Source organism: Kogia breviceps, chromosome 1 (genome assembly GCF_026419965.1).
Source record: "Kogia breviceps isolate mKogBre1 chromosome 1, mKogBre1 haplotype 1, whole genome shotgun sequence".
Taxonomy (NCBI): Eukaryota; Metazoa; Chordata; class Mammalia; order Artiodactyla; family Physeteridae; genus Kogia; species Kogia breviceps.
Window position 1 is genome coordinate 191185685 of NC_081310.1, and position 26780 is coordinate 191212464.

Sequence of the window (26780 nt, forward strand, 5' to 3'; positions counted from 1 at the left end):
GTGGATGCTTCAAAACTGCTTCCACAGTTGGGCAAAGCAGCAGAAAATAAGCCAATTGAAGAAGCAGGTGTCCTAACGAGGAGCAGGTGTTAGCATTGTGACTCGACTTGTAACAAGAAAAAGTCCCGTGTGCTGTGGACTTGCTGTCCCGTCCCTCTGGAACTGCAGGTGGCTCACTTGTCAGGCCCGTGAGGTCACTCCTTCCCCGGTGGCAGATGGCACATAGCTGCCGACATTCCAGGAATCCACAACGAACCCCCACGCAAGCTCTGGTTACTCTTCAGCCAGGAGACCCCAGACAGTGAAGCCCAAACCCAGAAGGCTGGGGACGAGGGGACAGTGGCCCTCTGGCCCTTCTCCGGGTGAGCACACAGCACGGATTTCAGCAGAGACCATGGGCAGGCAGGGCCCAAGAGTCTTCAGCTAAGATCCTTTCAGTAATCATGAAAATTAACCCAGGATAACCCCACTGCCCAGGAAATTGTCCTGCTCCTGATCTCTGGAGAAACCTATAAATCTCCTTCCAAATTAGCATTTGCTCTGCACGCACACCTGCAAAAAGCTAATTTGGGGGAAATGGCGGGGCGGAAACCAGACCTCCAACCCAGGCTGGCCTGGTCTGGAAGGGAGGCGGCTGACTCAAGTTAAACATTTCCAGGCAGAGAAATTCAATCTCCTTTTTCAAGAGGTTGGCATGTAACGTACTGTTTTTCTGTCCACCCTCCTCTTTTTGTAATCTCTTGGCCGCAGGCAGATGTTGATAGGACCCTCTTGCCAAGAGGCGAGTGCTGTTTGTTTGGCCGTGCATGCTGCTTATGGATCCCAAAAGGAGTATGTGAACTTGTCACTGGATGTCTCTGGGGCTCCTTCTGACCTAAGAGCTGCCAGCGCAGGGGTGGGTGGCACAGGGTGGGCTGCAGAATTGCGTCCTAATTCCACAGCCCTGGCCTGGCCTAGGCTACTGTGTTGGCCCCACCTGCCCTAAGAGCATTCCATGGAGTTTCTAGCTCCCTTTCTCCTTGCCTGCTGCCAGGAGGGCCGGCCTGACGTCTTCAGGCTCCCGCAGAGTCCTCTTAAACAAACATCAGGAGAGCCAGGAACACACAGCTCAGTCCGGGGAACATTCTTCCCTTGGATGTGCAAGGGAAGCTCCGGCTCCAAAAGCTCTCTCTGCCCTCACAAAGGGCTCCTGGTGGGACATGAGAGTCAAAGGCTAGTCAAGCTGGGCGGATCAAGGCAAGACATCCTGTCCTCCAACTTCCCCAGCACGATCTGCTCTGCCCTGGCTGGGAAAAAAGATGCTTAGAGAAAGGAAGCTGGTGCAGGAAGGTGTACTGGTTCATGTGCCACGGTGGCTGTCTTCTCATGTCAGAGGGGTTAGCATGTCAAGGAAATAGATTTAGCGTGTAAGATCCTCAAATGGTAGGACACGGGCCAAGGGTGGATGCTACAAAGAGATCAATTTGGGGCTCAATGTAACAGTGAGTGAATGCTTAAAACAAATCAAAGACTGTAAGAGCTGCCAGAGAGGAAGTACGTTTCCAGTCCCTGCAGGGGAGCCAGCTCAGGAGGAACACCTGTCCCGGACTCGATGGGTCCGTCTGTCTCCCTAAGTTAACCACTTTCCCACAGCCCAAGAAGGAAGCAGCTCCATACAGCATACAGGTAGCCCGCCCACCCTGACAGACGCAGCTGATTGATTAGTCACCTGACCCAGGGTCTTGCAAACTATTGATGAGGCAGGGACCAATCAGATTCTCTGTCTCCCAGGCATTTCAGAGATTGAAAGGTCACGCAAGAGCAGACGCCCTGGCAGAGCAGTAAAGCGAGGCAGGCAGTTAGGGAGAATCCTTGGAAATTCCTAGGGGGCGGGATGGAGCGAGAGGGCACTGCTCCAGGCTCCCAGCATTGGTGCCAGACCCCACGTGGCTGGCCTTGGACTTCTTGAGGTTGCCTTTGCGTCTTTATAAGCAGCCCTCCTTTGACTTGAGCGCCACCGTGTAAGCTCTGAAACACTAGCACACCCCTGGCAGGGAACCCTGCAGCGGAAGGCAGGGCCCTCTCTGGGGCCACTGCCATTGAACCTGGCAGTCCTGATGCTGTGAGGGGATGAAGCCCTAGGCCTTCCCCAAGGCCTCTGCTCCCCACCCCCCAACCACGTACCTCCCTTCATCACCGCTAGGCACAGTGCCCGGATGGGGACCGTATGCCATGGAGAACAAAGTAAAAGCTCAGTCATGGCCAAGACTCAATATCCCAACAGGCAGAAGAGTGCCCGGTGGGCACACGCCCTCCCCCACACACCCCCCTCTCCATGGAAAGGCACCTCCAGTACTGCCCACACCAACCAGACCCCACGCTTCCCAAACATCATTTTATTATTTGCAACCCATTTGAGACGACGTATTAATAAAGCCACCACTCCACTTATTAAGTACCCACTGTATACCAGGCCCTGCCGGGTGGCTTCCCTCATTCCCATTCCAAAATGAGGAAGCCGAGGCTTGGGAAGATGAAGCAGTGTCCCTAAAGACCCCGGTGTGGGCTTCTCACAAGTTGTAAGTCTCTGACAGCTGCCTCTGAGTTGGGGAGTGAAGCGCTAGCAGATGCCATCTCCAAAAATGTCTCCTCGACAAGACTCATTTGCTCCAAAGACTTTATCTCCTGAGGATCACTGACCCTGGACTTGTGCAAACTGGCCTCTCTCCGGTGAGCCTTGTATTGCTCCAGTGCCCATTTGGTATTAGGCTAATAAAAATGATGTTTCCTGAGCACCTACTATGTGCCAAGCACCGTGCAAAGCCCTGTGCATGGGCCATCTCATTTAATCCCCACAAAACCCTACTAGACAGGAATAGCGCCCCCAATTTACAGATGGAGAGACTGAGGCTCAGGGGGGTTAAGGAGCTGGGGACGACCTGCACCCAGGCAGTCTGGCTCCTTGGCCCTGAGCCCTTGGTACACAGTCTCCAACGTCCCTACATTTAGGGCTCCAGGTCTGGGGACTTGTCTTAGTGTGAAGGCTCGCTCTCCTCCTGGGGCTGATAGGAAATGAAACGGGGAGCCCACACCTAAGCCCCAAACAACACCAGGTGCAGAGGCAGGCCAACCGTGCCCTTCTGCTAAATTCTTAGCTTCCCAGGCTGCCCACTCCCTACCCTGCTGTGAGAAGGTAGCATCTGCCTGCTCCGTATGCTACGAATTCAGGTCATCTCCAGAGGGAAGCAGTCAGTGCTCTCCAGGGAGATGGCCAAGCGATGCAGCCCAGAAAATCTGACTCCTATGGGGAGGCTGAGAGAAGCCAGATGCTGTCTGGAGGGCCCAAAGCCCTCGCTGCTGCCGCTGACCTCAGTGCACTCCTCAGCAATACCAGGGACATGGCAGGAGGCTGGCGAGGGGGCCGTCACAGCACGCGTTTATGCTGGCCCTCAGCGAAGCAGGCACACTGTGTGGGGGGTGCTCAAATCAAGCCCTCCCAGGCCCCATACTCAGGAAGCCAACGGTCCAGGGGTCCTCCTGCAAGCCCATCTGGGACAGGTGTGATTTGAAAAAAAAAAAAGAAAAAGCTTAAACAGAGGGATGGGAGGGAGAGAAAGGAGGGGTCGTGATGACTTATGCCCAGGAGACTATGAAGGAATGTGAGAGACAGCAAGAGTCCAGCTGCTTCTTGAAGATCGAGAAGGAAGGAAAAGGGGAGACAGAAGGACCAACTGACGAAAGAGAAAGCCTAGCTCCTCCACAGGGGTCTAGAACAGGGCCTGGCCCGTGGCAGGTGCTCAAGAAAATCTGCAAAATAATTAACTGGTAGCATCTACATCTAAGGCTTTCCTTTGAATCTCACAACACCTAGTGAGCGAGGGGCACACACAAACACACTGGCTGAAGGAATCAGCTCACATTCTGCAGAGAACAGCTTGTACATCTGCCTGCCAGCTTCCATTCCTCAGGATGAATACTCTCCCTGACCTTCCTTTGTCTAATACCCCACCATCAGCCAGTGCGTTTCCCTGGAAGCTCACAACCCCTACCCCAACCTAGTCTAAGGAAGGGCACATGATCTGGGCCTGCCAATCAGTGCATTCCTGGCTACTGGACGAAGTGATTGGCTCAGAGCTGTTGCATAATTAAAGCTAAGCCAATGAGAGTCAGTCCTGGGATTTTTGCTAGAAATACTGGGAATAACGGACTCTCTACCCTGGAATCCAAGAAAGATAAATGTTGCTTAGACTTGTTAGGGGTCATTTTTGCCACTGGAAAGGATAAAGCCCAAACAGATGAAAGGAAAGCTGGGAGATGACATCATCTGAGCCCCTGGATGCAGCTATGCTTGAAGCTTGACCTACCTCGGATCAATTCAGTTATGGGGAGCTACTGATTTCCCTTTCTACGAGTCAGTTCCAGTAGTGTTTCTATCATTTGAACTCAAATACTCCTGTAACTACATGACTCTCTGGGCAGGTAGTAGGAAACTGAGAAGTGCAAACAATACAAAGCTAGTTTTTTTTCTTTAACAAATAGTTATCGAGCCCTAAGCATGAAACTCTCTGAGCCTCAGATGCCACCCTGAGTGCTGGTGATCATGCCTCCGTATCTCACAGGCTGGACAGAGAGAGTAGCCAAACCCTCCCATGACCTCTGTTATCTTTAACATGTTAATGTCAAGAGAAGCAGGAAACCCGCAGCGCTGGGAAAGACAGGCTGTGTCAGCGATGTTGGGAGCACACCACAGCTGAGCTTCTGGCTGGACTTTGCAGAGCTGCCCCATGACCCTCACACTTTACAAGGACCCCGCCCAGCCCAGGGAGGCAGCCACAAGGAGCTCCCCACCAGGGCTGGGCCTGGACAGAAGGGGCGTGTCTAGCACCTTCAGGGACAGAGTCCCTTTGTTATTCCCTCACTTCAGACTCTGCCACAGTTCAGGACGGACACAAGTGATGCTGCAGTCTGCTGCAGCAGGCACGGGAGAGTGGTGGCTACTGTGGACTCCAGCTGGACTCGTGAGTCGAATCTTACCTCTTCTGCTTCTTGGCTCTACGGCCTGGGGCAAGTTTCTTAACCTCCCCGTGCCTCGGTTACTCCATACGGAAAACGAGGTGATTAATGTACCTAATTTATTTTGGTTGTTTAACGCAGGCAACCCTGCAAAGCAGGAGTGCTTAGATCAGGCTCCCCTGCATGATTTTCACGGGTGTACGTAAGTGACGAGACCCTTACAGTGTTTCAGTGACATGGGAGTGGGGGAGAAGCTAGGGTGCCTCTAAGTGCACAACTACTCAGAACACTGGTTTGTCCACCTGGCAAACAGTAAGTCTCTGAAAAGAACCCAGAGAACAGACCCAGCAAGTCAGCCCAGGAAGCAGGAGGGAGGAGCTGGCTTGGTGACAGCAAGAGGGTGGGGCTCTGGCCCACGGTCATCAGGGCTGGCCGCAGACAGAAGCCCAGTCACCTTGGGGAGACGGTCACACAGGGACACATGGCCTTTGGGGGAAGTCACTGAGGCCGACACCAAGAGCCCAGCAGGAAGAGAAGGGAGAGGAGCTGCTGGTCATCTCAAACACCCCTGCAGCTGCCCAAACACACAATCAAACCTCCTCTAGCCAGGTCCCAGCTAGCTGTAAGGCCCAGTTAACTAGGATTCTGGCTTAGGTTTGAGGACAAAGAAGCAAACGATGAAGAGACTCCCTGACGCAATGGCTTCTTGTTTTCTTACATGTGGGCAGGCGGAGTTGTAGGTTCAGTACAACCACCTGTCCTAAGATGCTCAGCTTCTGAGTTAGAACCCGAAAGGTCTGCAGAAGCCTAATTCCAAAAAGGGAGTCGTCCAGGCTCTGTCTGCCCTGCTGACCAAGCTGGGGAAGCAAAAGGGCATTTCAGGAAGTTTTCAATGACAATGGAAACACAGAAAGAGCTTTTGGTGTCTAATTTTCTGAAAATATCCTTGACTTTAAGCATGACGAGGGGAGGACTACGTTTGGGGCAGGACTGTTTTATCTACGACTATATCCCTGATACTTAAGAAGGATTCTGGTCCAGACAAGTGCACCATAATTATTTGCAGAATAAATGAACAAAAGAACTTCGGGGGCTCTACCAGGCTCATAGATTCTGGAAACTGAAAGGTAAACTGTCCACTTGCTTATGGAGATACAATGACCAGGTGACACAAAGGACGAGGGCCAGGAGTAAAACCCAATGGACTCATTATCTTAGGTCATCGGATCCAGGCCTGTGGCTGCCGGGCCTGAGAACGGGGTCCCGTGCAGGGGAGCGGGGCCAGCAGCGCCCAAGCCACATGCTCTATCTGTCCCACTTCTGTCTCTATCTTTTGGCGGGTCCCAAATTCCAGAAGGAAAGAGGGATGTATTTACTGACCCCTCCAAACCCCAACCATTACTGGTGGGGCTGCAGGTTTTCTCCAGGTGCTGCCCTGCCTGCCAGGTGAGGCTCCTCCAAAGCTGCGCCAATACATCTGCCAGATTCTATGTCTCCTACGGCTCTTCCAGCTGAGAAATTCACGTCTGCGTGTTTCCTCCCGCTCGGAGCGTTTCCTGAAAGCCTACCGTGTGCTCCAGGCATACGGAGGGAGGCAGATGTGTAGGTGCCCTGTGGCCCCCGCCCCCTCCGCGGGTCCAGTTCAGGAGGAAGGCCCCACGTAACGCTCAAGAAATGCTCCTGGGCTTCTCCGGTGGCACGGTGGTTGAGAGTCCACCTGCCGATGCAGGGGACGCGGGTTCGTGCCCCGGTCCGGGAAGATCCCACGTGCCGCGGAGCGGCTGGGCCCGTGAGCCGTGGCCGCTGGGCCTGCACGTCCGGAGCCTGTGCTCCGCAACGGGAGAGGCCACAACAGTGAGAGGCCCGCGTACCACAAAAAAAAAAAAGAAATGCTCCTGCAGGACCTGGTCTGCAGATGAGGCGCCACGGCAAGGCAGGACTGTGCACAGAGGGGCTGGAATGAGCGAGAAAGGCTGTGCAGAAGGGGGCACGGGGCCAGGACAGGATGGAGTCTGGACTTTGTACGGGGTGGAGCCATAAGAGAAGAAGAGCTGAGGGGTGGGAACGAGCTGGCTGGTTCACGGGACAGTCAGGAGACCCTGGGCCCCTTAACAGGAGCCAGGACAGCGGCTGACATTGTTCACGGCTCCCAGCACCACACCCAGGCCGAGCAGGTACTCAACACGTGCCAGGTGGACGAACCAGGAGCTTTGTTGGATCCAGGGAGAGGTTGAGGAAGGGTGTCCTTCTGGTTCCAGTTAGGCGTTCTAGACAGAAAACCCCTCCAGAATATGTAAGCGCCACGAGGGCAGAGCTGGCGTGGCTCAGCTTGTCAGCACCAGGCACCCAGTCGGGGTCTGATGAGTATTTATCCAGTGAGCGAATAAGTAAACAAATGACAGATGTGATTTAATAAAGACACGCTCGGTTGAAATCTGGGTGGTGGGTCATTCAGGCCATCGGTCGATGCCCAGAGACGTAAATGAGCTGGAAGTGAGGGCGGGGCCATAAGGTCAACGCGATCAGCAAAGGTAGAGGGGGTCAGGAGTCAGGTAGGTGATGCCTTAACTTCTGGGAGGGCAGGGGCGGGGCGGGGCTCACTTTCCATGTGGCAAAAGCAGCTGAGTGTGGCTGGCAAAGCCGAGGGTCTGGAAGCCACTGGGGTACAGACAGGGAGACCAACTGTCCTGTTTTGCCTGGGCCTGTGGGGCTTCCCAGGATGTGGGACTTTCAGTGCTGAAACCAGGAAAGTTCCAAGCTAAGCAGGAGAGTCGGTTCCCCGAGGCACAGGTCTGCCCTCACCAGCACTGAGGTGGTACCAACCACCTTCGTGAGGTGCCTCTGAGTGTGCAAAGCACTTCTAGAGCCAAGGGCTCGGGTAAAAAGCAACCACAAATCTGGGAGCTAAGCCAGGCTGGCACTACAGATCTCATTTCACGGAACAGGAGACTGGGGTTCAGAGGGGAATGACCTGCACAAGGAAGGTCCCACAGCGGATAAGTAGCACGGTCACGTCTGATCAGGCCTCCAGCTCCCCTGCTTTCTGTAAACACTGCGAAGACAGGAAATAGACAAGTGCTGTCTGTCGAGCCCAGCTGTGAGCCGTGCCAGCTTCCTCCGGCCTGACGGGTGCCAGGGGACACAGCAGGGGCCCTGCCCCAAGAAGGGGCCCCAGGGAAATGGGCCCATCTGGCCCTCTGCTCTTCTGGCACAGGGTGGGCAGGCGGCCACCACCTGGGATGCTGGGAGAGAGGATGCGGGTGAGGGTGCCTCTGCTTGCCTCCCCGTAACATCCCCGTGACGGCCACCCCTTGGGTAAGGCCCGGACCCCCGAAGGCCCTTGTGAAAGGTGCAGGGATCATCTCGCCACACTCCCAGCAGGCCCTGGGCGTGGAAGGGTCTCGGCAGCTCTTGGCAGCTGGCGAGAGGACAGGCCAGGGTACAGGGGGGAAGGGGAGGGGGAGGGGAAGACAGAAAAGGTTTGGGGGAAAAATTTAAGTGGAAGGAGCTTCCTAGAGCAGTCTTGCTCGGTGATTGGTTCCAAGCTGAAGCTGCATCAGCATCACCTTGAGGGGTCTGTTAAGACCCAGATGGCGGGGATCACCCCCAGTTTCTGATCCTGCAGGTGTGGGGCAGGCTGAGAATTTTGCGTTCCTAACAAGTTCTCAGGTGAGGCTGATTGGCTGGTCTTGGCACCCTAACTTGAGAGCCCCTGGCCTGGTGCATGAAGTGGGGTGGTAGGGGTTGGGGTGGGGGACAAAGGCAGAAAGGTACCGAGGCGCTACTGGAGGCTGGGAAGACCGCCAGGAGTTGAGATGGAACATGCTAGAGCCCGTGGTTCTCAAACTTCAGAGAAGGTCAGAATCACCTGGGGGTGGAGGTGATGAGTTTAAAATGCAGATTCCTGGGACCACTGCAGATATTTGACTGTCCAGGTCCGGGAGAGGGTCCAGGAACTTAAAAACCACACAAGCTCTGAGTGATTTTGACCCAGGCAGTCCAGAGACCACATGGAGAAGCACAGCAGCCTTAGACGAGCACAGTGGAAAAACATACCACAGGCCTCATGAGCTGCGATGGGCCACAGACACATGTGTGGTGTCAAGCCCTGACTCAGGGCTGGCTGCACCAGCTGATACAGTAGCCACTGGCCACATGTGGCCTTTCAAATAAAATTTGAGATTCAGTTTTGTGGTCATACTAGCTACATTTTAAATACAATAGCTGCCGTATAGGACAGCACAGGCAGAGACTTCTATCAGACAGCTCTGGCCCAAAGAGATCACACTGGGCCTCCGTTTCCCCTTCTGTAAAAAGGGGTGTCCCCGGTCTCTCCCAGGGTACCAAAGAGAGGAGAGACTCCACCCAGGGCGGCCGTTTCTATCCACACCGAAGAAGGCAGTGCAGCTTGGGCGGGCATCCACGTCCACTCCAGAGCCCAGGAGGAAGGAGCCCACAGGGAATGCCAGGGATGGAAGTCTCCTTTCTGGTAAGCCACCCACGCCCCTGGGCTTCCCACCACGAAGGAGCTGAGAAAGTCCGCAGGGTACATAAAGTGACGGAAACAGTCCCCGTGGCTCCCGGCTGTACTGTGGATGCGGCGAGAGAGGCCAAGAGGAAGCAGAGACTGGCCACTCAGCTGACCACGTCTGCCACGGGCACAGCATTCAAACCACCAACAAAAGGGATCCAAGTGGGGCAGGGAGGGGGCGGCCTGGGCTGGTCGGTTTGGTACCAAGTCTGAAGAATCAGAACGGTCAAGGGTGTGGTCTCCTCTGACTCCTCAGCACCCCAGCCCAGGACCTGGCCCCTCTGAGGAGCTCAGGAAGGAATACTGATTGAGTGAAAGGGTGAGTGAATGCTAGCGGCGGCCTGGGGCGCAGAGCAGGACATCCGAGCAAAGACAAAGCCCGGCTCTGGCTGCTTTCTTACCACAGCGCACTGTCTTGTGAGAGCACAAGACAGAAATGCATGTGCCTCTAATAGATTCTGAGAATATGAGTGGGGTCGGGGGCTGAGCAGGGCAGGGAGAGATGGGGGCGGAGAATTGGATTAGAAAAGGAAGAAGTAGGATTTAACTAGGATGTCCATGTACCTCATCTCCACTTTGGGTCACCTGTGGGAGGGAAAAGAATGCTGCTAAGGATTATGTCAGGGTGCAGGGGGTAAGCCAGAGTACGAGGCCTCCCTTGCTCCTTACTCTAAAATTAACCAGCCCCAGAAAGGTGAATAGCAGAGGTTCTCAAAGTCTGATCTGTGGAAATCACAGATCGATCTGCATCAAAATCACCCAGGGCACTTGATAAAAATACAGATTCCAGGGCCCTTCCCCAGACCTACAGAGTCAAAACCTCAAGGTGGAGCCTGAGAATTTGCACACGAGCAATCACCGCAGACCGCTGTGACCCCCAAAGTCTGAGGCCCCCCCCCTTCAAAAGGCAGGAGGGAGCTAGGGAAGAGGGTGAAGAGAGAGAACGCCCAGCTTTGCCAAGACATCGAAGTGCCTTTGTAAGTTTTCACATTTGACCCTGGAAACTACTCCACATGACACCTTGCAGTATGGTCCCTCCCTTGCGCTGGGCCTCAGTTCCCTCGCTTTGGAGAGGGACTGAATCGACTCCATCCCTGCCAAGGTTTCCCTCTCAGGGCTCTGCGTTCCAGGTTCCCAAATGGCCAGGGTCGAATCTTCCATCATGGGCCAGCCAGCCTCTCTGGATTCTGGCTGGGCCAGAGGCATGCGGTAAGTCTGCTGGAGCCAAGGGAGCAGCTCTGGGCCCCAGGGGCCCGCCCTCCCAACTGTCCCTGGCTGACTGGATGACAGAGTGCCAAAGATGAGAAAACCCCATGACCCTGGGCATCACAGCCTCTGCCTGGCGCCCCACTGGCTCTCGGGGAACCATCAGTTAATGAATGAAGAAGGAGTGGGGCGAGCAGCTAGCACGGCAGCTTGGAAAAGTCGCTTTACTATAACCTGTGTGACCTCGTTAAGCCTCAACTGTCTGTCCAGTAAGATGGGGAGAATGCCAGCTGCCTTACAGGGGTCGGGAGAGATGAACAGGAAGGCAGGTAACAAAGCGCTTGGCTCCTGGGCGGCCCTCAGTGAGTGATTCTTCCTCATTAATAGGACCTTACCCAAAAGAAATACAGATTCTTCCCTGCCCCGGGGAGCACAGGACTTCAGAGTTAGGAGTGCACCGGCAAGGCTGAGCCGTAAGGTGAGGGAGTAAAGCATCCAGGAACTAGCAGCTGTTGTTTTTACTTCTCTCCAGGCCCCCGGGGAAAGCTTTCTGAAGCTTCTGTACAATTAAAAGGTACTGAACACAATGCCTGTGATAAAGTTACAGCCCAAACTAGTTGGGAGACCAAGCCAGCCTCCAAATCCGGGCGGCGACAAGAGACGAAGCTGTCGGCACCTGCAGATTGGCCACCGGGTGGTGGGTGTTCCCGAAGAGGTCCCCAACGCCCAGCGCGACGCAATCAGACGTTCGCCACCGCTGAATCCACCAACTCCCCTTCTCCTTAGCCCAGGCTTGGCAGTTCAGGGCCAGGACACCAGGCGGGACTCACATACCTGTCATACCTTTCTGGCTGTCAATTTCTTCCAAATCTGGGGCTGCGACAGCACCTGCTGGGCTAATGCCATTTGGTGGGGGCTCTGAGGAACTGCCACAACCAGTGTCTTCTAACTGGCTTCTCTTGAAGGCATCCAAACGGCAGACAAGAGAAAACTGGAAGTCCCCACCTTCAGGGTGGCTAGCCCAAGGGGAACAGAAGGGGTGGTCTGTGTGAACAGGAGGCAACCCTGCCTCTTCCCCCCCTGGACAGGCACTCATCTGATGTGCTCAACACGAGATGCGCTTACGGAGAGTAAATTCACAAAAAATAACTGCACACACCTGCACGCGCACACCTTGTAACCACGGCTTGCCATCCTCTCTGGAGTGTTTATAGCCCTTGGTGACTCACAGCAAACACAGGGGCCCCATGGTGACCACTCTGGACAGCTTTAATGACACACTCGATATGCTTATCTGCTGGCGCCAAAATCTGTACACACGCCAATGTGCCTGATTTTCCACTTTTGCCAACTGGCTGTGTCACAGGTGAGAAAGGCTAGAGCTGGGGCGTGCTTGCTACTTTCCTTGGGCTACGCGTGCCCTGTAGCTCTTGAGATGATTGAAAAGGGAGTAAACTCTTCTTCCCCCCCGCCCCAATGGCTGGAGGGTTCTAGCAAATCATCCAGTTGACTAAGTTGGAAGATTACACAAAACATAAACAGCATTCTGGAAATTTCCTGATGACTCAGAAGGCCTTTCTGATGACTTGGAAGGCTAGCACTCCTTCAAAACCACCTGTCTCATCAAATCCCAATATTTCAAACTTCAAATATTTAAAAAATTTTATACACATACACACTCAAGTCCTTTGGACTCTGGATAAATGGGAATTTCCCCCCCCCTTACGGCATAGGTAGGCAGCAGGCCCCATGGGTATGAAGGATGCTAACCATACAGATGCCTGTCCAACGACTCTGAGGTGGGTAATATGATCCCATTTTAGAGATGGGTAAACTGAGGCTCGGGACATTAACTAACATGCTTGGGGACACACAGGTAGTAAGCAGTAGAGCTGGTGAATTCAAACCAGGTTGTGTTTGATTCCGAACCTGGTGTCCTGCACTCACTGCCCTGGCAGAAGGAACTTGCAGTCCCCCTTTGTGAGCAGTCACACAGGGTGGAGGGGGCTGGGCCACAGGAAACCTCCCAAGGGAAACCAATTGGAAATATATTCAAGTGTAGTGACTTTCCTTCCTGATTGTCCAGAATAGCCAAGACCCCAATTATCTCTGTCCCACCCCATTACTGAGGAGGCTCACACTAGACCCTCGTGGTCCTAGTGGGTGACTTTCTAAGAGCATCCCCGATTCTAACCGGGAGATTCAACCTCACACCAACCCAGCAGAAATCCTTTACAGAAGGGATAACTCAAAGCCGACCTAGTGAGGAAATTGCTAAAGGCACAAAGATAAGCAAATGCTTGAGTTGCTTAAACCAAGGAATATCAAGGAGAGGACAAACTTTTTTTTTAAGAGATAAAAATTTAAAGGAAAAATGGACCAGATACTTAATGTGAGTCTACTTTCTTAAGATCAAGACAAGGTCTTTTCACACTGCTTTGAGGTCTACAATCTGGGACCAAGTCGTGGCTGTGATACCTACTAGCTGCGTGATCTCAGTCAAGTTACTAATTTTCTGAGCACCAGTTTCCCCATCTGTGGATGAAATGGGCAATTGCACCTCCCCCCCCCGGGGTGCGGAAGGACTGACTGAGGAAGACAAAGCTCTGAGTTTGGTTAGCACCAAGCCTGGCCCCCGGGAGGCCACAGGATGGAAGCCAGGACACAGAAACACAGGTCTGGTCCCCTCCTCCAGGGGACTTCATGGGAGGGGAAGGGGCAAGAGGAGATAAGAACTCAAATGACTAATAAGCAAGGTAGTCTGGGTAGGCTTTAGATATGCCCAGTCTACGAAGATACTAATTTACCAACGACTTTTAAAAAATGACTTGGTCGGGAATTCCCTGGCGGTCCGGTGGTCTGAACTCGGTGCTCTCACTGCTGGGGCCCTGGGTTCGATTCGATCCCTGGTCGGGGAACTAAGATCCCACAAGTCACACTTCCAAAAAAAAGATGGCTTGGTTCCTTTAGCCGACCGGCAATATCCTCTTGCCTTAGGGACTCAGCACCCACATACATACCTCACCTCATTCTCCTCTGACACCTACCTAAATACTAAAAAGCACCCGCTCCCATCACGCTAACCCCTCACCTGGCTTTTTTTTTTTTTTTTTTTTTTTGCACATAGCATTTACCATCCATCCCCTGACATATCCTGTGTGTATTTGCCTACTGGAAATCTCCTCCCACAGAATATAAGCTCCATGGAAACAAGGGCTGCAGTTGTCTCGTTGCTGCTACATCCCTGGCAGCTACAACAGTGCCTGGCGGGAGTAGATGCTCAAGAAATGTAACTGAATGAAGGGACAATCAAAGAGGAAATCATTCATGTTCTCAGTCTCAGGAGGCTCAGCGATCACCTGAACACTCTGCGGGGGCTCTGGAAGAATCTCTCCTGCAGTGGAGTCAGTCCCACCACGCCCACAGGGAAACTGAGTTAACGGAGTTTCTCAAGGTCAAACAGGTTTGGGGCAGGAGCAGGTGCAGACAGACACCGTGTCTAATTTCTGCATCTCCTGCTCTGTTCCCTAGTCCAGGCGCAAATGGTAACCTCCGCTAGAAGCAGCCCCACCCTGGAGGCCGGAGCTGTCACGGGCACAGGGTCTGTCACCCTGCCGATACCAGGACATCCCCCACGAGCAACGTCAAGGTGCCAAGCCCCCAACCCACGAGGCAAGCATCTCTCTTTCCCCTTCCCCAAACCCCTGAAAGTGCCAATTTCCAGACTGTCACCCAAAAGAGCACTCTTGCAGCTCCTTAAACCAAGCATCACATTAGGCCGGGGACTAAGGTGCTAAGATCCTGGGGTGAATCACCTCACAGCCTGGCTAAAATGTTTATTTCAGCAATAATTTCAGCTTGCGCTTCCAAGCGCGAAGAGTTCCCATTGGCCTCCCAGAGGAAAGCCCCTCACGACAGCTCATGGTTTTGAGCACCTGTGTCCACGACACGCTGTCCTCAATGCCAGCCGCCACAGACCTTCTCAGAAACTACATTTGGTCTTTAAGAACCAGACGCCAAAAGAGGGTGAAGGGTGGTAGGGTAGAGAGAACTCAGAACTTCCTTGTTCTGCTGCTGGCTTGGTCCTGTTTCACACCAGTGATGCCATCTGTAGATCAGGAAAGGAGATTTCCACCGCTCTCTGCCCTAAAGGGACTCCAAGAAGGCCACTGGAGTAAGAACCAACCCCAGACCTCAGAGACAGGCATTTCTCAGCTACACCATGTCATTAGGATATTGTTATTATGAATACACAAGTGGAGTCTATATAGACATAAAGTAAACCTATTTATCTCTGCCCAGCCCTCTTCTACCTGTGTACATAATAACAGCCTCCACTGGCCCAACAGTCAGCCTTGGATCACTGGAGTCTTTTAAAGACAAGGCAAATGTCATCTCAACACAGTTCAGGAGGGTGGAGATGGAGCAGACAGCATCACATCCTAATGGGAAACTGAGTCAATGGGGCCACTGACAGGTGCCCCACAGGTAAAGCTGACGACTTGCATTCATGAGCATCAACTATGACCCAGGCAAGGTGCTTGGCAGACCTGAGCTTTTTTTTTTTTTTAACATCTTTATTGGAGTATAATATTTTTACATTGCTGTGTGCGTTTCTGCTTTATAACAAAGTGAAACAGCTATTATACATACACATACATCCCGGTATCTCCTCCCTCTTGTGTCTCCCTCCCACCCTCCCTATCCCAGCCCTCTAGGTGGTCACAAAGCACCGAGCTGATCTCCCTGTGCTATGCGGCTGCTTCCCACTAGCTATTTTACATTCGGTAGGGTATATAAGTCCCTGCCACTCTCTCACTTCGTCCCAGCTTACCCTTCCCCCTCCCCGTGTCCGTTCTCTACATCTGCGTCTTTATTCCTGTCCTGCCCCTAGGTTCTGCATAACCACTTTCTTTTAGATTCCATATATATGTGTTAGCATACGGTATTTGTTTTTCTCTTTCTGACTTACTTCACTCTGTATGACACACTCTAGGTCCATCCACCTCACTACAAATAACTCAGTTTTGTTTCTTTTTATGGCTGAGCAATATTGCATTGTATACATGTGCCACATCTTCTTTATCCATTCATCCAGACATGAGTTTTTGAATGATCAAAATGTTAGTTGAGATTATTAATATCTCCACTTTACAGATGGGTAAACTGGGTCTCAAAAAGATCAAGCAACTTGCCCAAGCCCTCCCATTTGCTTCTTCTTTGCATCTTTGCTCTGTTTCACACCAAGCTGTCTTGGTCTCTAACTGCTCTGTGCAACAGGGGAGGAGGTGGGACTATCTCCCGCAGATCCAGCCCCTAAGCCAACCACCCAGGGACTCAAGCTCCTTCCAGACCCTTGGTGACCCAAGACCTCAGTTGTTCCAGGACACCAGTGGCAGCTCAGCTAATCAGAGACAGCTGGTTGGTGGTCCCAGCCCCTGTGGCTAGAACTCTGATGCCCAGGATTCCATCTCCTGGGGAAACCAATACAGGCAGTCTGGAATTAGGGAGCCTGGCAGTTGGCTTTTTTCTCATAGGAAAGAAATAATTATTAGGTAAATAAGCCTGGTGTTTCCCAGTTGGTAAGCTTCCTGCCTGGGAGAGGCATTCTGGTGTCAATACACAGACAAAATTTGAAATTCCAGTACCGTGGCTTCAGGGCTTTGGGGCTTGGGCAAGTCCCTTAAACTCCGGCCTTTTCTGACCTCATCTTCCTGGAGATAACACAGCCTCACTGCCAGCGTGGTGATAAGATTTTAAGACACCTCATGTAAATTACTGGAACACATTGGGTGTTCAAGAAATAAAGAATAATCATGTGGTTCCCCCCCCTCCATTTTTCCTGGAAAAAGTATTCAAACTTGAAACTGATGATGACAGACCCTTCTCGGAAGCCCTTCCACCTTCCTACTGTGGAATCTTGAGGATCCAGGGGTTCCTGTGCCCCACCCTCCATGACCTAACTTGAGCGGGGAGGGACCAGCTGAGACCGGAACGGAATGGAACGGGCGCATCCACTCGGAACATTTTAACACTCAGACGGGGCTCTCCGCTTGGTCTCCGCTTGGGGCGGATTAGCCAACCATGCACAATTAGACCACTGCATGTGTGTCTCCTCCGCGGCGATTTCTCTTTCTGCCTTAGTCGTTCAAGTGTACGAGAAACCTCTTCGCTCCTAGCAAATGCGAGCCCTCACTTTCCTCTACGCGGGGTGGCGGGAAGGCAGCGCTCCCCTCGGCACTTTATGGGGCTGCCAGGTGGGTTACAGGTGCGGTCACAGGGGGCTTCCCCAACTTCACGCGAGGCTGGCCCCTTTCCCACGCTTCCCAGATCAGGCGCGGGAAATGGCCCAAACCTGGGTCTCCAAGCGCCGCGGGATCGCACAGCTCCTTCAGCCTTGGCCTTGACCTCCCTCTGCAACTCTCTAGGGGGCTCTCACCGGAAAGCCGCGGAGCCCCACAACCCCTGCCCTCATGCTGAAGACTAACTCCGCGTCCCACGCGTCTCCCCCTGCACCCCGTCCGGTGCTCTGGGTCAAGGGCGCGGCGAGAACTTTGCCACAAGCGGCGGCCCGATCCCGGCCGGGAGCGCCCCCGCGCGCCCGGCCCCGGCCCTCCCCCAGCCTGCGGCCGCTCCGCCCTCCCCTCCCGGCTCGCACCTACCAGGCTGGCTGCAGTCGCCATCCGCTCGAACGGAGGGCGCCCCGGCGCGGGGCCGATCGCCGGGCCCCGCCGCGTCCGCACCCGGCTCGCAGGCTGCCGGTCCCGGGGGGCGCGCCGGCCCAGCCCCCGCCCCGCAGGAAGGCGCCGGCTCGCCCTGAGCCGCGAGCTGGCGGACGCGCTCCCAGGTGCCAGAGTCGGCCGCCCGCATGCCGCGTGCCCGAGGGGCGCTGCCCGCGGCGGCGCGGGGGGCTCCGACGGCGGGCGCCGGGCTCACAGCCCCCGGGGTCGCCGCCGCATCGGGGCGCAGCCGAGCGCCGGCCCCGCCGCCCGCCCGCGCGCGCGCGCCGGACCTGGTCCCTCCGTGTCGCCGGACGCCGGGAGGTCCGCGGCCGCCGCACACGAAGAATTCGGCCGCCGAGCCTCTCACGTGGGAACGACTCTCACTCGCGCGGCTCCTCCTCCCGCTCCTTCCGGGCTGGCGAAGGCCGCCGCTCGCCCCGCCCCCGGCCCCGCCCCCGGCCCCTCCGCGGCGCCCGGACTCGCCCCAAGGCCCGGGGGAGGGCCGCGTCGCCCCTTTGTAAGCCCGGCCCTGGCCGCTCGGTGCATCCCCAGCATGGTCATTCCTGGAGAAACTCAGGGTTAGAAAGATGGCCAGTGTCACAGGGGTCGGGAGTGACAGGCCTGAACCCAGGTCTTTGAAAGACGCAAGTGTGTGCATCAAGGGGCAGCTGCCTGGTACCCCAGTTTGCATGTGTCTCTCTACTCTTCTGATACCCTTGGGACAGCCTGCCAAAGAGCTGAAGCCCCAGCAAGTGGCCGGGAGAGGGCGGAAAGAGCAGGCAGGAAAAGGGGTGGGAGCTCTGGGACATCTCCGTCATCACCTGTACTGTGTGACCAGTCCTTCTTTAAGTGCGTACAGTACTGAGCGCAATGGCTGGGCCGGTGGGGAGCAAAACTGATATATGGTCCATACCTATGAGGAAGTTGTAAACTGGTGCGGGGCACTTCCTCCGTCTCAGCTTCCCCATCTATAAAATGGGGGGCAGGCATCAGGAATTCCCACCCTGTCCATCCTCAGTGCTACTTCTGAGCACCCCTCTGGGCAGCCACGTGGCAGGTGAGGTGGTTCCCAGGGGAGGTCAGGAGCTGGGCGCCCCCAGTGGGTGGGTGGAGCAGTTATTAGGCCACTCAAGCCCTCGAGGAGTTGGCTCCTTGGAGGGTCTGCAAATCAGAGCCCACCCACTGCAGCGGCTGCTCCCGTGGCTGACAGAGCTCGCTGTAAAGTGAGTTTGCACCTCTGAACCCCCTTTGATTTGGGGATTACGATGTTCTTTAGAAGGACTAATTATCTCCCCGCAGCCCTGGGAGGCAGGTCCGGTTTCCCCCCGTGGTAGACATGGGAAGGCGAGGCTACGTGGCTAGATAAGGAATCACACACTTTCCGTGGTGTCCTCAGTTTCCTCTTCCAGGCAGCACGCACCCCACCCCTTCTAGGCCTGGCGCAGTCACCTATGGCTCCCACTGGCCCAGACCTGAGCTCTGGGAACCCCTAGGTACTGGCATATGGCTCTCCAACCATTGGTGGGAACCAGATTACTTCCCCCCACCCCACCAACCTCTAAAACCTGCAGGTCACTTTCCTGACTGTGGGCGAGGAGCCCTGCGTCTGAGCAACCACTATGGCCTGGCCAGCATCCACCATGGCCTTCCCAGGTTCTACCCCACCCCTACCGTCCTTGCCCTCCCAATGACTGGGACACTAGCCCAGCCGTGGAAGGCCACAGGGCTGCCTCAGACCCCCTCCCCCTGTCGAACTGGACTCCCCCCACCCCCCGCAACTGCCCAGTGGAGGGCTGACGGGTATGTCAAACACTGGTGGTGCTCGCAGCTTGGGAAGAAAACCACCCATATAGGGTTAAACACCCACACAGCTCTGGGAGAAGGAAACTGACCCCATGCCAAGTGACAGGAGGTGCTAGGAATCCCCCAAGTCCTCTGCCTTTGCTGGGAAAACCATCAGAACAGAACAAAAGAAAGATCGCTCTGAGCCCTCATGGGAGAAGCAGCTGGGAGTGCCCTTGCATTCTGGCGACATCTGGTCCAGGAGACTCTGTTTTGGATGCCTTCAGGGATGCAACAGGGACACACACGACTGAGGGAGGTGGGCAGTGCTGGGACTGCTGTGGTCTGTTTCGCAGGGCATTTAGGTCGTATTCTTTTTACTTAGAAATTCTTTGTGTGTTAAACTTGTAGGGAGGCTCTTCGCTTCCGCAAAGAAACATGCTCTTTCCCATATTTCTTGAAGTACACGGAACTCTTGGTCAGCCTCCTAGTTTGCCACTTTTGATAGAAACGTTCACTTTCTCGTTAACTCCATAACGAGAAAACAGCAGCGCAAGCACAAATATGTAGCACCTGCCACTTGGATTCAACGTCAGGGAGACCTTAGCAGTCATGGGGATTGCGGCAAACAAGAGGCCACCAGCCCCTGTAGCGGAGGCAGTAGATTGCTGTCATACAGGAACTTGGCTCTAGTGTTACTAGAGGTTCTGGATTTTTCTTTGGAGCTACTAGGAATATGAATTTTTTAAAAATATTTATTTAGTTAGTTTTGGCTGTGTTGGGTTTTCATTGCTGCATGCAGGCTTTCTCCAGTTACAGCGAGCAGGGGCTACTCTTTGTTGCGGTGCACAGGCTTCTTGCGGTGGCTTCTCTTGTTGTGGAGCACGGACTCTAGGTGCACAGTCTTCAGTGATTGTGGCTCGCGGGCTCTAGAGCACAGGCTCAGTAGTTGTGGCTCACGGGCTTAGTTGCTGCTCCTTGGCATGTGGGATCTTCCCAGACCAGGGCTCAAACCCGTGTCCCCTGCATTGGCAGGCAGATTCTCAACCACTGTGCCACCAGGGAAGCCAGGAATATGAATTTTTATGTGAAGTCTAAATTTGAAATGTTGGCAAGTTTTTAAAACCTAAGAAGAAAGAGGAGAGGGAAGAGAGAGAACAACAAAGGAAATATGTCTAGAAGTTTCTATTTGGCCTGTTGTTCCCCTCTGCAATCTCTCAGGAGTCTGCACGTGTTTTCTACTGACGTTTCAATGATCCAAGCTGTTTCTCAAGCCCCCAGCCCTGGGGAAATTCTGCTGCTCTCCTTTCTCTGCCAAGTTTGGCCTGGCTCTGTGTGTGTGTGTGTATGTGTGTGTGTGTGTGTGTGTGTGTGTGTGTGTGTGTGTGTGTGTGTGTGTTTTCCCCACACTCAGGGCCAGGAATTCACATGGCAGTTGGGCACACCTGCCCTTGCTTTCTGGGGTTTTCAGACTGCCTAGGCCTCCCCATTTGGCTTCAGCCTCTCTGTCTCCCTCCCACTCTGTCCACAGCTCGGCTAGCAGGCAGACCTCTGACAGCAGCAGCCTGCAGCCTTCCAGAAAACCATCTGCCTTGGGTCGGAGGTCTTTCCTCCTCGAGGTATGTTTCTGATTCTGAGGACACCCTGGGCCTACGAGATGTTTCTGCTCAGCTCTGCAACAGGAGATGCAACAGCCGGGAAGCGACAGCCCATTTTTTGCCCTCAGCAGCTTGGGCGGGCCCTCTAGGAATGGCAGCTCCAGGGTGGTTTTTATCGGAGACTCCAAGCCCAGGTTGGCTTCTGAACGTGCAGCCTTGCAGAAGGGCCCTACGCTGGGGTTAATGTCGTTGCCTTGAAATTCTTAATTATTTTTGAACTAAGGGCCTCACATGTTCATTTTGCATTGAGATCCGCAAATTATGTAGCTGGTCCTATTCCCAGAAGATCTACCCGGCCTCCCTGGGGGATGCTGAGAATTGATGTTGGAGACAGCTGGGCCTGGGATGTGGCCACCGGCCTTCTCCGGCGTACATTGTGTCCGGCCTCTGCAAGGCAGCGGGAAGGGAGGATTTGGGTGTGGGGAAAGGATGCAGGAACTGGCCCCATCCAGTCCTCCTGACAACTCAGAAGGAGCAAAGGCATAGTGAGAATTCGAGGTGGGGGTGGGCGACCCAGCCCGAGGGTTGGGAGGCTGCTCTAGTTCTCAGCTCTGAGGCCAGATGGTATCCCCATGACCCTGACCTCAGGCCAATACAGCGCCACCAAAGGAAACAAAAAGGAGGCTGGGACACAAGGGATCAGTGCAGCTCCCATTCACAGTGTGCCTTCATTGCCAGGGGAACTTCCTTTAGATCACAGGAGCAAGTGACATGACAAGATATATTTGGCTTAAGGAACAAAACCAGAAACATTGTACTAAAGAACAACACTATATTCGATATCTACTTGAAATTGAATATTTGAGCCCACTGGAATTTTTCAGGTTTTTTTTTTTTTTTTTTTTTTCCGCTTGGCTGTGTTTGTAGTATTTGGAGAGGAGGTTTTACTGAGATCTTCCAGCCAACAGCACTCTTTTCAAACACCTGGCACTAAGACAAGGTAGCAACTGTGGATTCTTAGGAATCTGTACCATTTTGTGTATAACATCCTCATGAGTTCCTGGAGTCTGGAGACCTCGGTAGCAATCCCCTAGCTTGTGTGTGACTGTGGAAAAGGGTCATTCTGTCTCTGCAACTAAGCGCCCTCACTGGCAAAAACAAAATGAAGGGCTGGGTTAGCAGATGTGAGGAGGGCCTTCCCAGCTCTGCCTGCCATGGTTGAGTGAGTCTTTTTAATCCTTCTCATGATGGTTGTGGGGGTATGTTTGGTGTGTGTTGCTAGTAGTGAGAGCAAGTGTATTAGTTATCTACTGCTGCGTGACAAATCTCCCCAAAACACAGAGGCTTGGAACAAGAAGCATTTATTATCTCTCAGTGTCCGTAGGTCAGGAATCCAGGGTGGCCTGGCTGGGTGCCTCTGGCTCAGGAATTCTGCACAGGATGCCAGCAAGGTGTCAGCTGGGGAGCAAAGGCACAGTCAACTCAAGGCTCTCCTTGGGGAGTATCTACTCCCCAGCTCACTCAGGTGGCTCTGGAAGGATTCTGTTTCTTGTGGTGGACTGAGAACCTCAGCTCCTCCTCGGCTGTGGGTCTGAGGCCACCCTCCGTTTTTTGCCATAGAGGTATAGATCTACTCGAAAAATCGCAGCTTGCTTCCCTCCAGGGCTTCAAGGGCTTCAAGCAAGAAAGGGTGTGCACAAGATGGAAACCTCTATATCTGTAACCTAATCTTGGAAATGGCATCCATCACCTTCTCCCTGTTCTGTTCATTAGAAGTAAATCACAGGACTTCACTAGTTGTGCAGTGGTTAAGAATCCGCCTGCCAATGCAGGGGACACAGGTTTGAGCCCTGGCCCGGGAAGATCCCACATGCTGATGAGCAACTAAGCCCGTGCACCACAACTACTGAGCCCGCGCTCTAGAGCCCGCGAGCCACAACTACTGAGCCCGTGTGCCACAATTACCGAAGCCCGTGTGCCTAGAGCCCATGCTGCACAACAAGAGAAGCCAACGCAATGAGAAGCCCGCACACCACAACAAAGAGCAGCCCCCGCTCGCCGCAACTAGAGAAAGCCCGCACGCGGCAACGAAGACCCAATGCAGCCATAAATAAATAAATTTTTTTTAAAAAAGTGAATCACTAGGTCCTGTCTACCCTGGATGGGAGGGATCGACTACAGGAGGCAGGCAGGGGTCATTGAGGGCCATCTTGGAGGCTGCCCACCCCAGGAGGCTGGGGACACATTTTTGGGAGGCAGAGAGACCAGGACTCAAATCCTGGCTCTGATACACACTAATGTATAATCTAGAAGAAATGATTTCACCCGGAAGCTTCTGTTTCCTCCCCTGTAAGATGGAGATGACCGTGGCTACTACATCTTAGGGTTGTGGAAGGAGGTTTCAATGAGAAGAGGCACACGCAGGGATCTGAATGGTGATTAGCACAAGGTAAAGCCTCGAAAAAGTGGGCTTGAGGACATTGCCAAGGAGGCCGGAGTGACGTGCCCATTGTTTCTAAGCCAGATGAGCATTACCAGCTATTCCGTGGAGATCTGCAGCCTTTGATCTATTTCTCAGTAGTCCTTCTGGCAGGCCCTGGGAGGCCTTTGTGGCTGAGGCCACCAGTGGGTACGTACTGATCTCCTCTTCTTCCCTTGGCCATCCCAGTAGGACTCTGGGACACAGGTGCAGCGGGAAGGATTAGACTGGGATTTTCCCCTGTACCTACTTAGACCTCAGCCCTTGGGGGATGGAGGATTTTACCCCCGTTCCATCCTGCCATCTGTCCTGGCGAGGACTTCTTGGCTGGAGACCTTTGTGCGCCTGTCATGGGCTCATTGGTATTCTTTGGTGATCTTTCCTGGGTCCCAGATGACCTGGTGAAGATCCTGATCACCTCTGCCAGCAGAAGCTTAGCCCAAAGCCAGGCATTGAAGTATTTTCTCTGAGTGCGGCTGGCCTCTGTGCCCTGCCTCTCAGACCATCTTGCGTCCCAAATTAGATTCTCAGCTGCACCAAAAGGAAAAAGGCCTTCCTCATCCAGGGGTCATATCTCTCCCGTCTCCTCTAAGCCTCTTTTTGGGGAGTTCATGTCAAGCAGGGAGGTTTCTGCAGAAAGCTGAAATGTTGCAGCTTATTCGGAATAAATAACAATAACATCAAAAATACTGCGACTTGGGGACTTCCCTGGTGGCGCAGTGGTTAAGAATCTGCCTGCCAATGTAGGGGACACGGGTTCCATCCCTGGTCTGGGAAGATCCCACATGCTGCGGAGCAACTAAGCCCGTGCGCCACAACTACTGAGCCCACGTGCTGCAACTACTGAAGCCCCCGTGCCTAGAGCCCGTGCTCTGCAACAAGAGAAGCCACCGCAATGAGAAGCCCGTGCACCGCAATGAAGAGTAGCCCCCGCTCACCGCAGCTAGAGAAAGCCCGCGCGCAGCAACGAAGACCCAACGCAGCCAAAATACTATGACTTCTAATAATAATACTGGCAAACATTTACACAGCACTTACTATATGTGCCGGGCACTGTTCTAAAAACTTTAGACATTCATTTAATCCTCCCAACAAATCTGAGAGTTACGTGTACTATTATTATCATCCCCATTTTACAAATGAGGAAACAGACACAGAGTAGGTAAGTCACTTACCCAAAGGCACACAGCCAATGAGTGATGTAGGCAGGACTCAAGCTTAATGTAGTCTGGCTGCAGAGTTTGGGCTAATAACCATCATGCTACCTTGGCAACAGGTGTCATTGAGCACTCACTTCACCCCAGGGACTGTCATATCTAGCTCATCCAAACCTCCAAACCACCCTATCCCCATGTCCCAGCTGAGAAAACTGAGGTTTAGGGAAGACAAAGGGACTTATCCAAGATGATGTAGCTGTTCAATGCAGGGTTGGGAGTCTAACCCTCAGAAGTGAGGGGTGTTCTCTGGGGGAATGCCTTGCATGTTAGGCTTATGGAGAATGCCTGCCCGTGGGTACAGTGGAATAGTCAACCCTTCCTTGATTACTTCCGGGACATGGGACTCAGGGAACCCTCAGCGGGGCATCTGGGGATGGGGCCTCTGCTGCCCCCGGTGGCCACTGGAGGTACTTCACCTTCCTCAACTGGGGGTTTGTGGCTCCTGGGAATGGGACCACTATGTCCACCACCACAATTTTCAAGCCCCGTGTCTCCACTTCCTATGTGTGATTCAAGAGACACAGAGAGCTATGGGCCAGTGAGTGCCTAAGATAAGAATAATGGTTACTGTTTACTGAGCACTTCCATCTCTGTGCCAGGTACTCTGCTGGGTACTTGTTACTTAAATGTTATAATTTAATTTACCAATGCACAGAGATAGAATCATCATTGTTAAGGGTTATTTATAATATTGGATAGAGCACTTTACACATGTTAGCTCATTTTTATCCTCACAACACTACGTAAGTACTATCACAATCCTCACTTTATCAATGAAGAAGCCAAGGAACAGAGAGGTTTAGTAGCTTGCTTGAGGTCACCCAGTAGAATAGGATGGAGCTAGGATTTAGAGGCAGGCAGGTCTGTCTCCAGAGCCAGTTTTCTTAATTATTATGCCACTATTTTGTATTATTATAAAAATTATTATTATTCTGATTTTACAGTTGAAGAAACCAAGGCTTAGAGAGTGGAAGGATTTGTCTACGATCACACAGCTGGTAAGTTCAGACCCAGTATTTCAACCACATCTGTCTTCATTTATTCATTCGTTGACTCAACAAATACTGATTGTGTACCAACCATGTCCCAGGCACAGTACTGGGCTCCAGAGGTAAAGCACCATGTGGTCTAGCCTGCCATGGGTACCGGGGGTGTACCAGCATGTGACACCAAGCGGGCCTAAGGCAGGCCCCTGGGAAGTGAAGTTGAAACGATTCCTCCCTCCCCGGAACCAGGAAGGGTCTGGATTCCTAGATCACTGCTCTCCCAGTTTCATCTCCATGGCAAATACCTGCAGAATGGCTCTTACAGGGACATGGAAAAGAAAACCGATTAGACTCGGGAGAGGCTACGGTGAGGGTCTGCGGCATGGAGTTCTAGACTTTTCTTTCTGCAACTGCCCTTTATTTACTAGTAAAGTTGGGCAAGTCGGGCCACCTTCCGGTGTCCTCAGTTTCCCCACCTGTGAAATGGGGATAAGAGTACTTATCCCAGCCATGACTGTCCTGTGAGGAACAAAGGAGACCAGAAGTGTGAAAGCCCACGTAACTGCAGAGGACCAGACACCCAGGCTGCGGGGCCACTTAAGGAACCATTTGGTTATTAGCTTGTTCATTTCATGGGGTCCGTCTGCACTCAGCATCTGCCATGAGTCCACTCCTGCCCTAGATACTGTGGGGAAGGGCGACAGGCCCCCGAGTGTAGAAAGGTCACGGTCCACTTGGACATTCAGATGAGAAAGGAGAACGGCTGGCAGATATGACTTTGATTATGACTCTCTTTGCCATAGAGGCCTTACTACTGGGACAGTGACAAGCCCTTGCCACCTCCCTCCCCAAGGAAGCAAAACGATCTCAAAGACCAGGCTAGCAAATGGCTTCAATATTCTTGCAGGCAGGGTGAGCACTGAGGCCCAGAGATGCTGGCCTGGCCTGGCCCTTTAAGGCTTAAAGTGCCAATCTCTCCTAAAGCAACAGCTCTCACAGTGGCCAGAAGCAAGTTGGAACCATGGAGTAAGAACCTTGTGCAAAGGCCTGGGCCTTTCATGTGAAGGTCTCTGAGCTACCTGCAAGTTGCCTAATTAGGCATCTCAGCACCGAGGTGGGGTTTATCTGTTCAAAGACAAAGCTGGCTTCTCCTTCTGAGAGAAACAGAAGTCCAGAGAGGCTCAGATACTTGTCCAGAGACACACAGCAAATCAGGGCCCAAGCAGATTGACTTCAGGAAGCCCTAGAGCAGTGGTTCTCAAAGTGT

The 26780-nt window shown here is 53.4% G+C and overlaps 1 protein-coding gene across 3 annotated transcripts in view; it reads right to left on the bottom strand.

Annotated features, from left to right (window-relative positions):
* The window catches only part of KAZN (kazrin, periplakin interacting protein), a 1159438-nt gene that overhangs the window by 142206 nt on the left and 990452 nt on the right, over positions 1–26780 (bottom strand). The window contains exon 1 of one of the 3 annotated variants that reach the window (XM_059045410.2): positions 17392–17484. The exons of the other annotated variants lie outside the window; for them this stretch is intronic. The gene's annotated coding sequence lies outside the window, so the exon portion shown is untranslated. Of the gene's footprint in view, positions 1–17391; positions 17485–26780 lie in introns of those variants that run through there. 3 annotated transcript variants of the gene reach the window in all.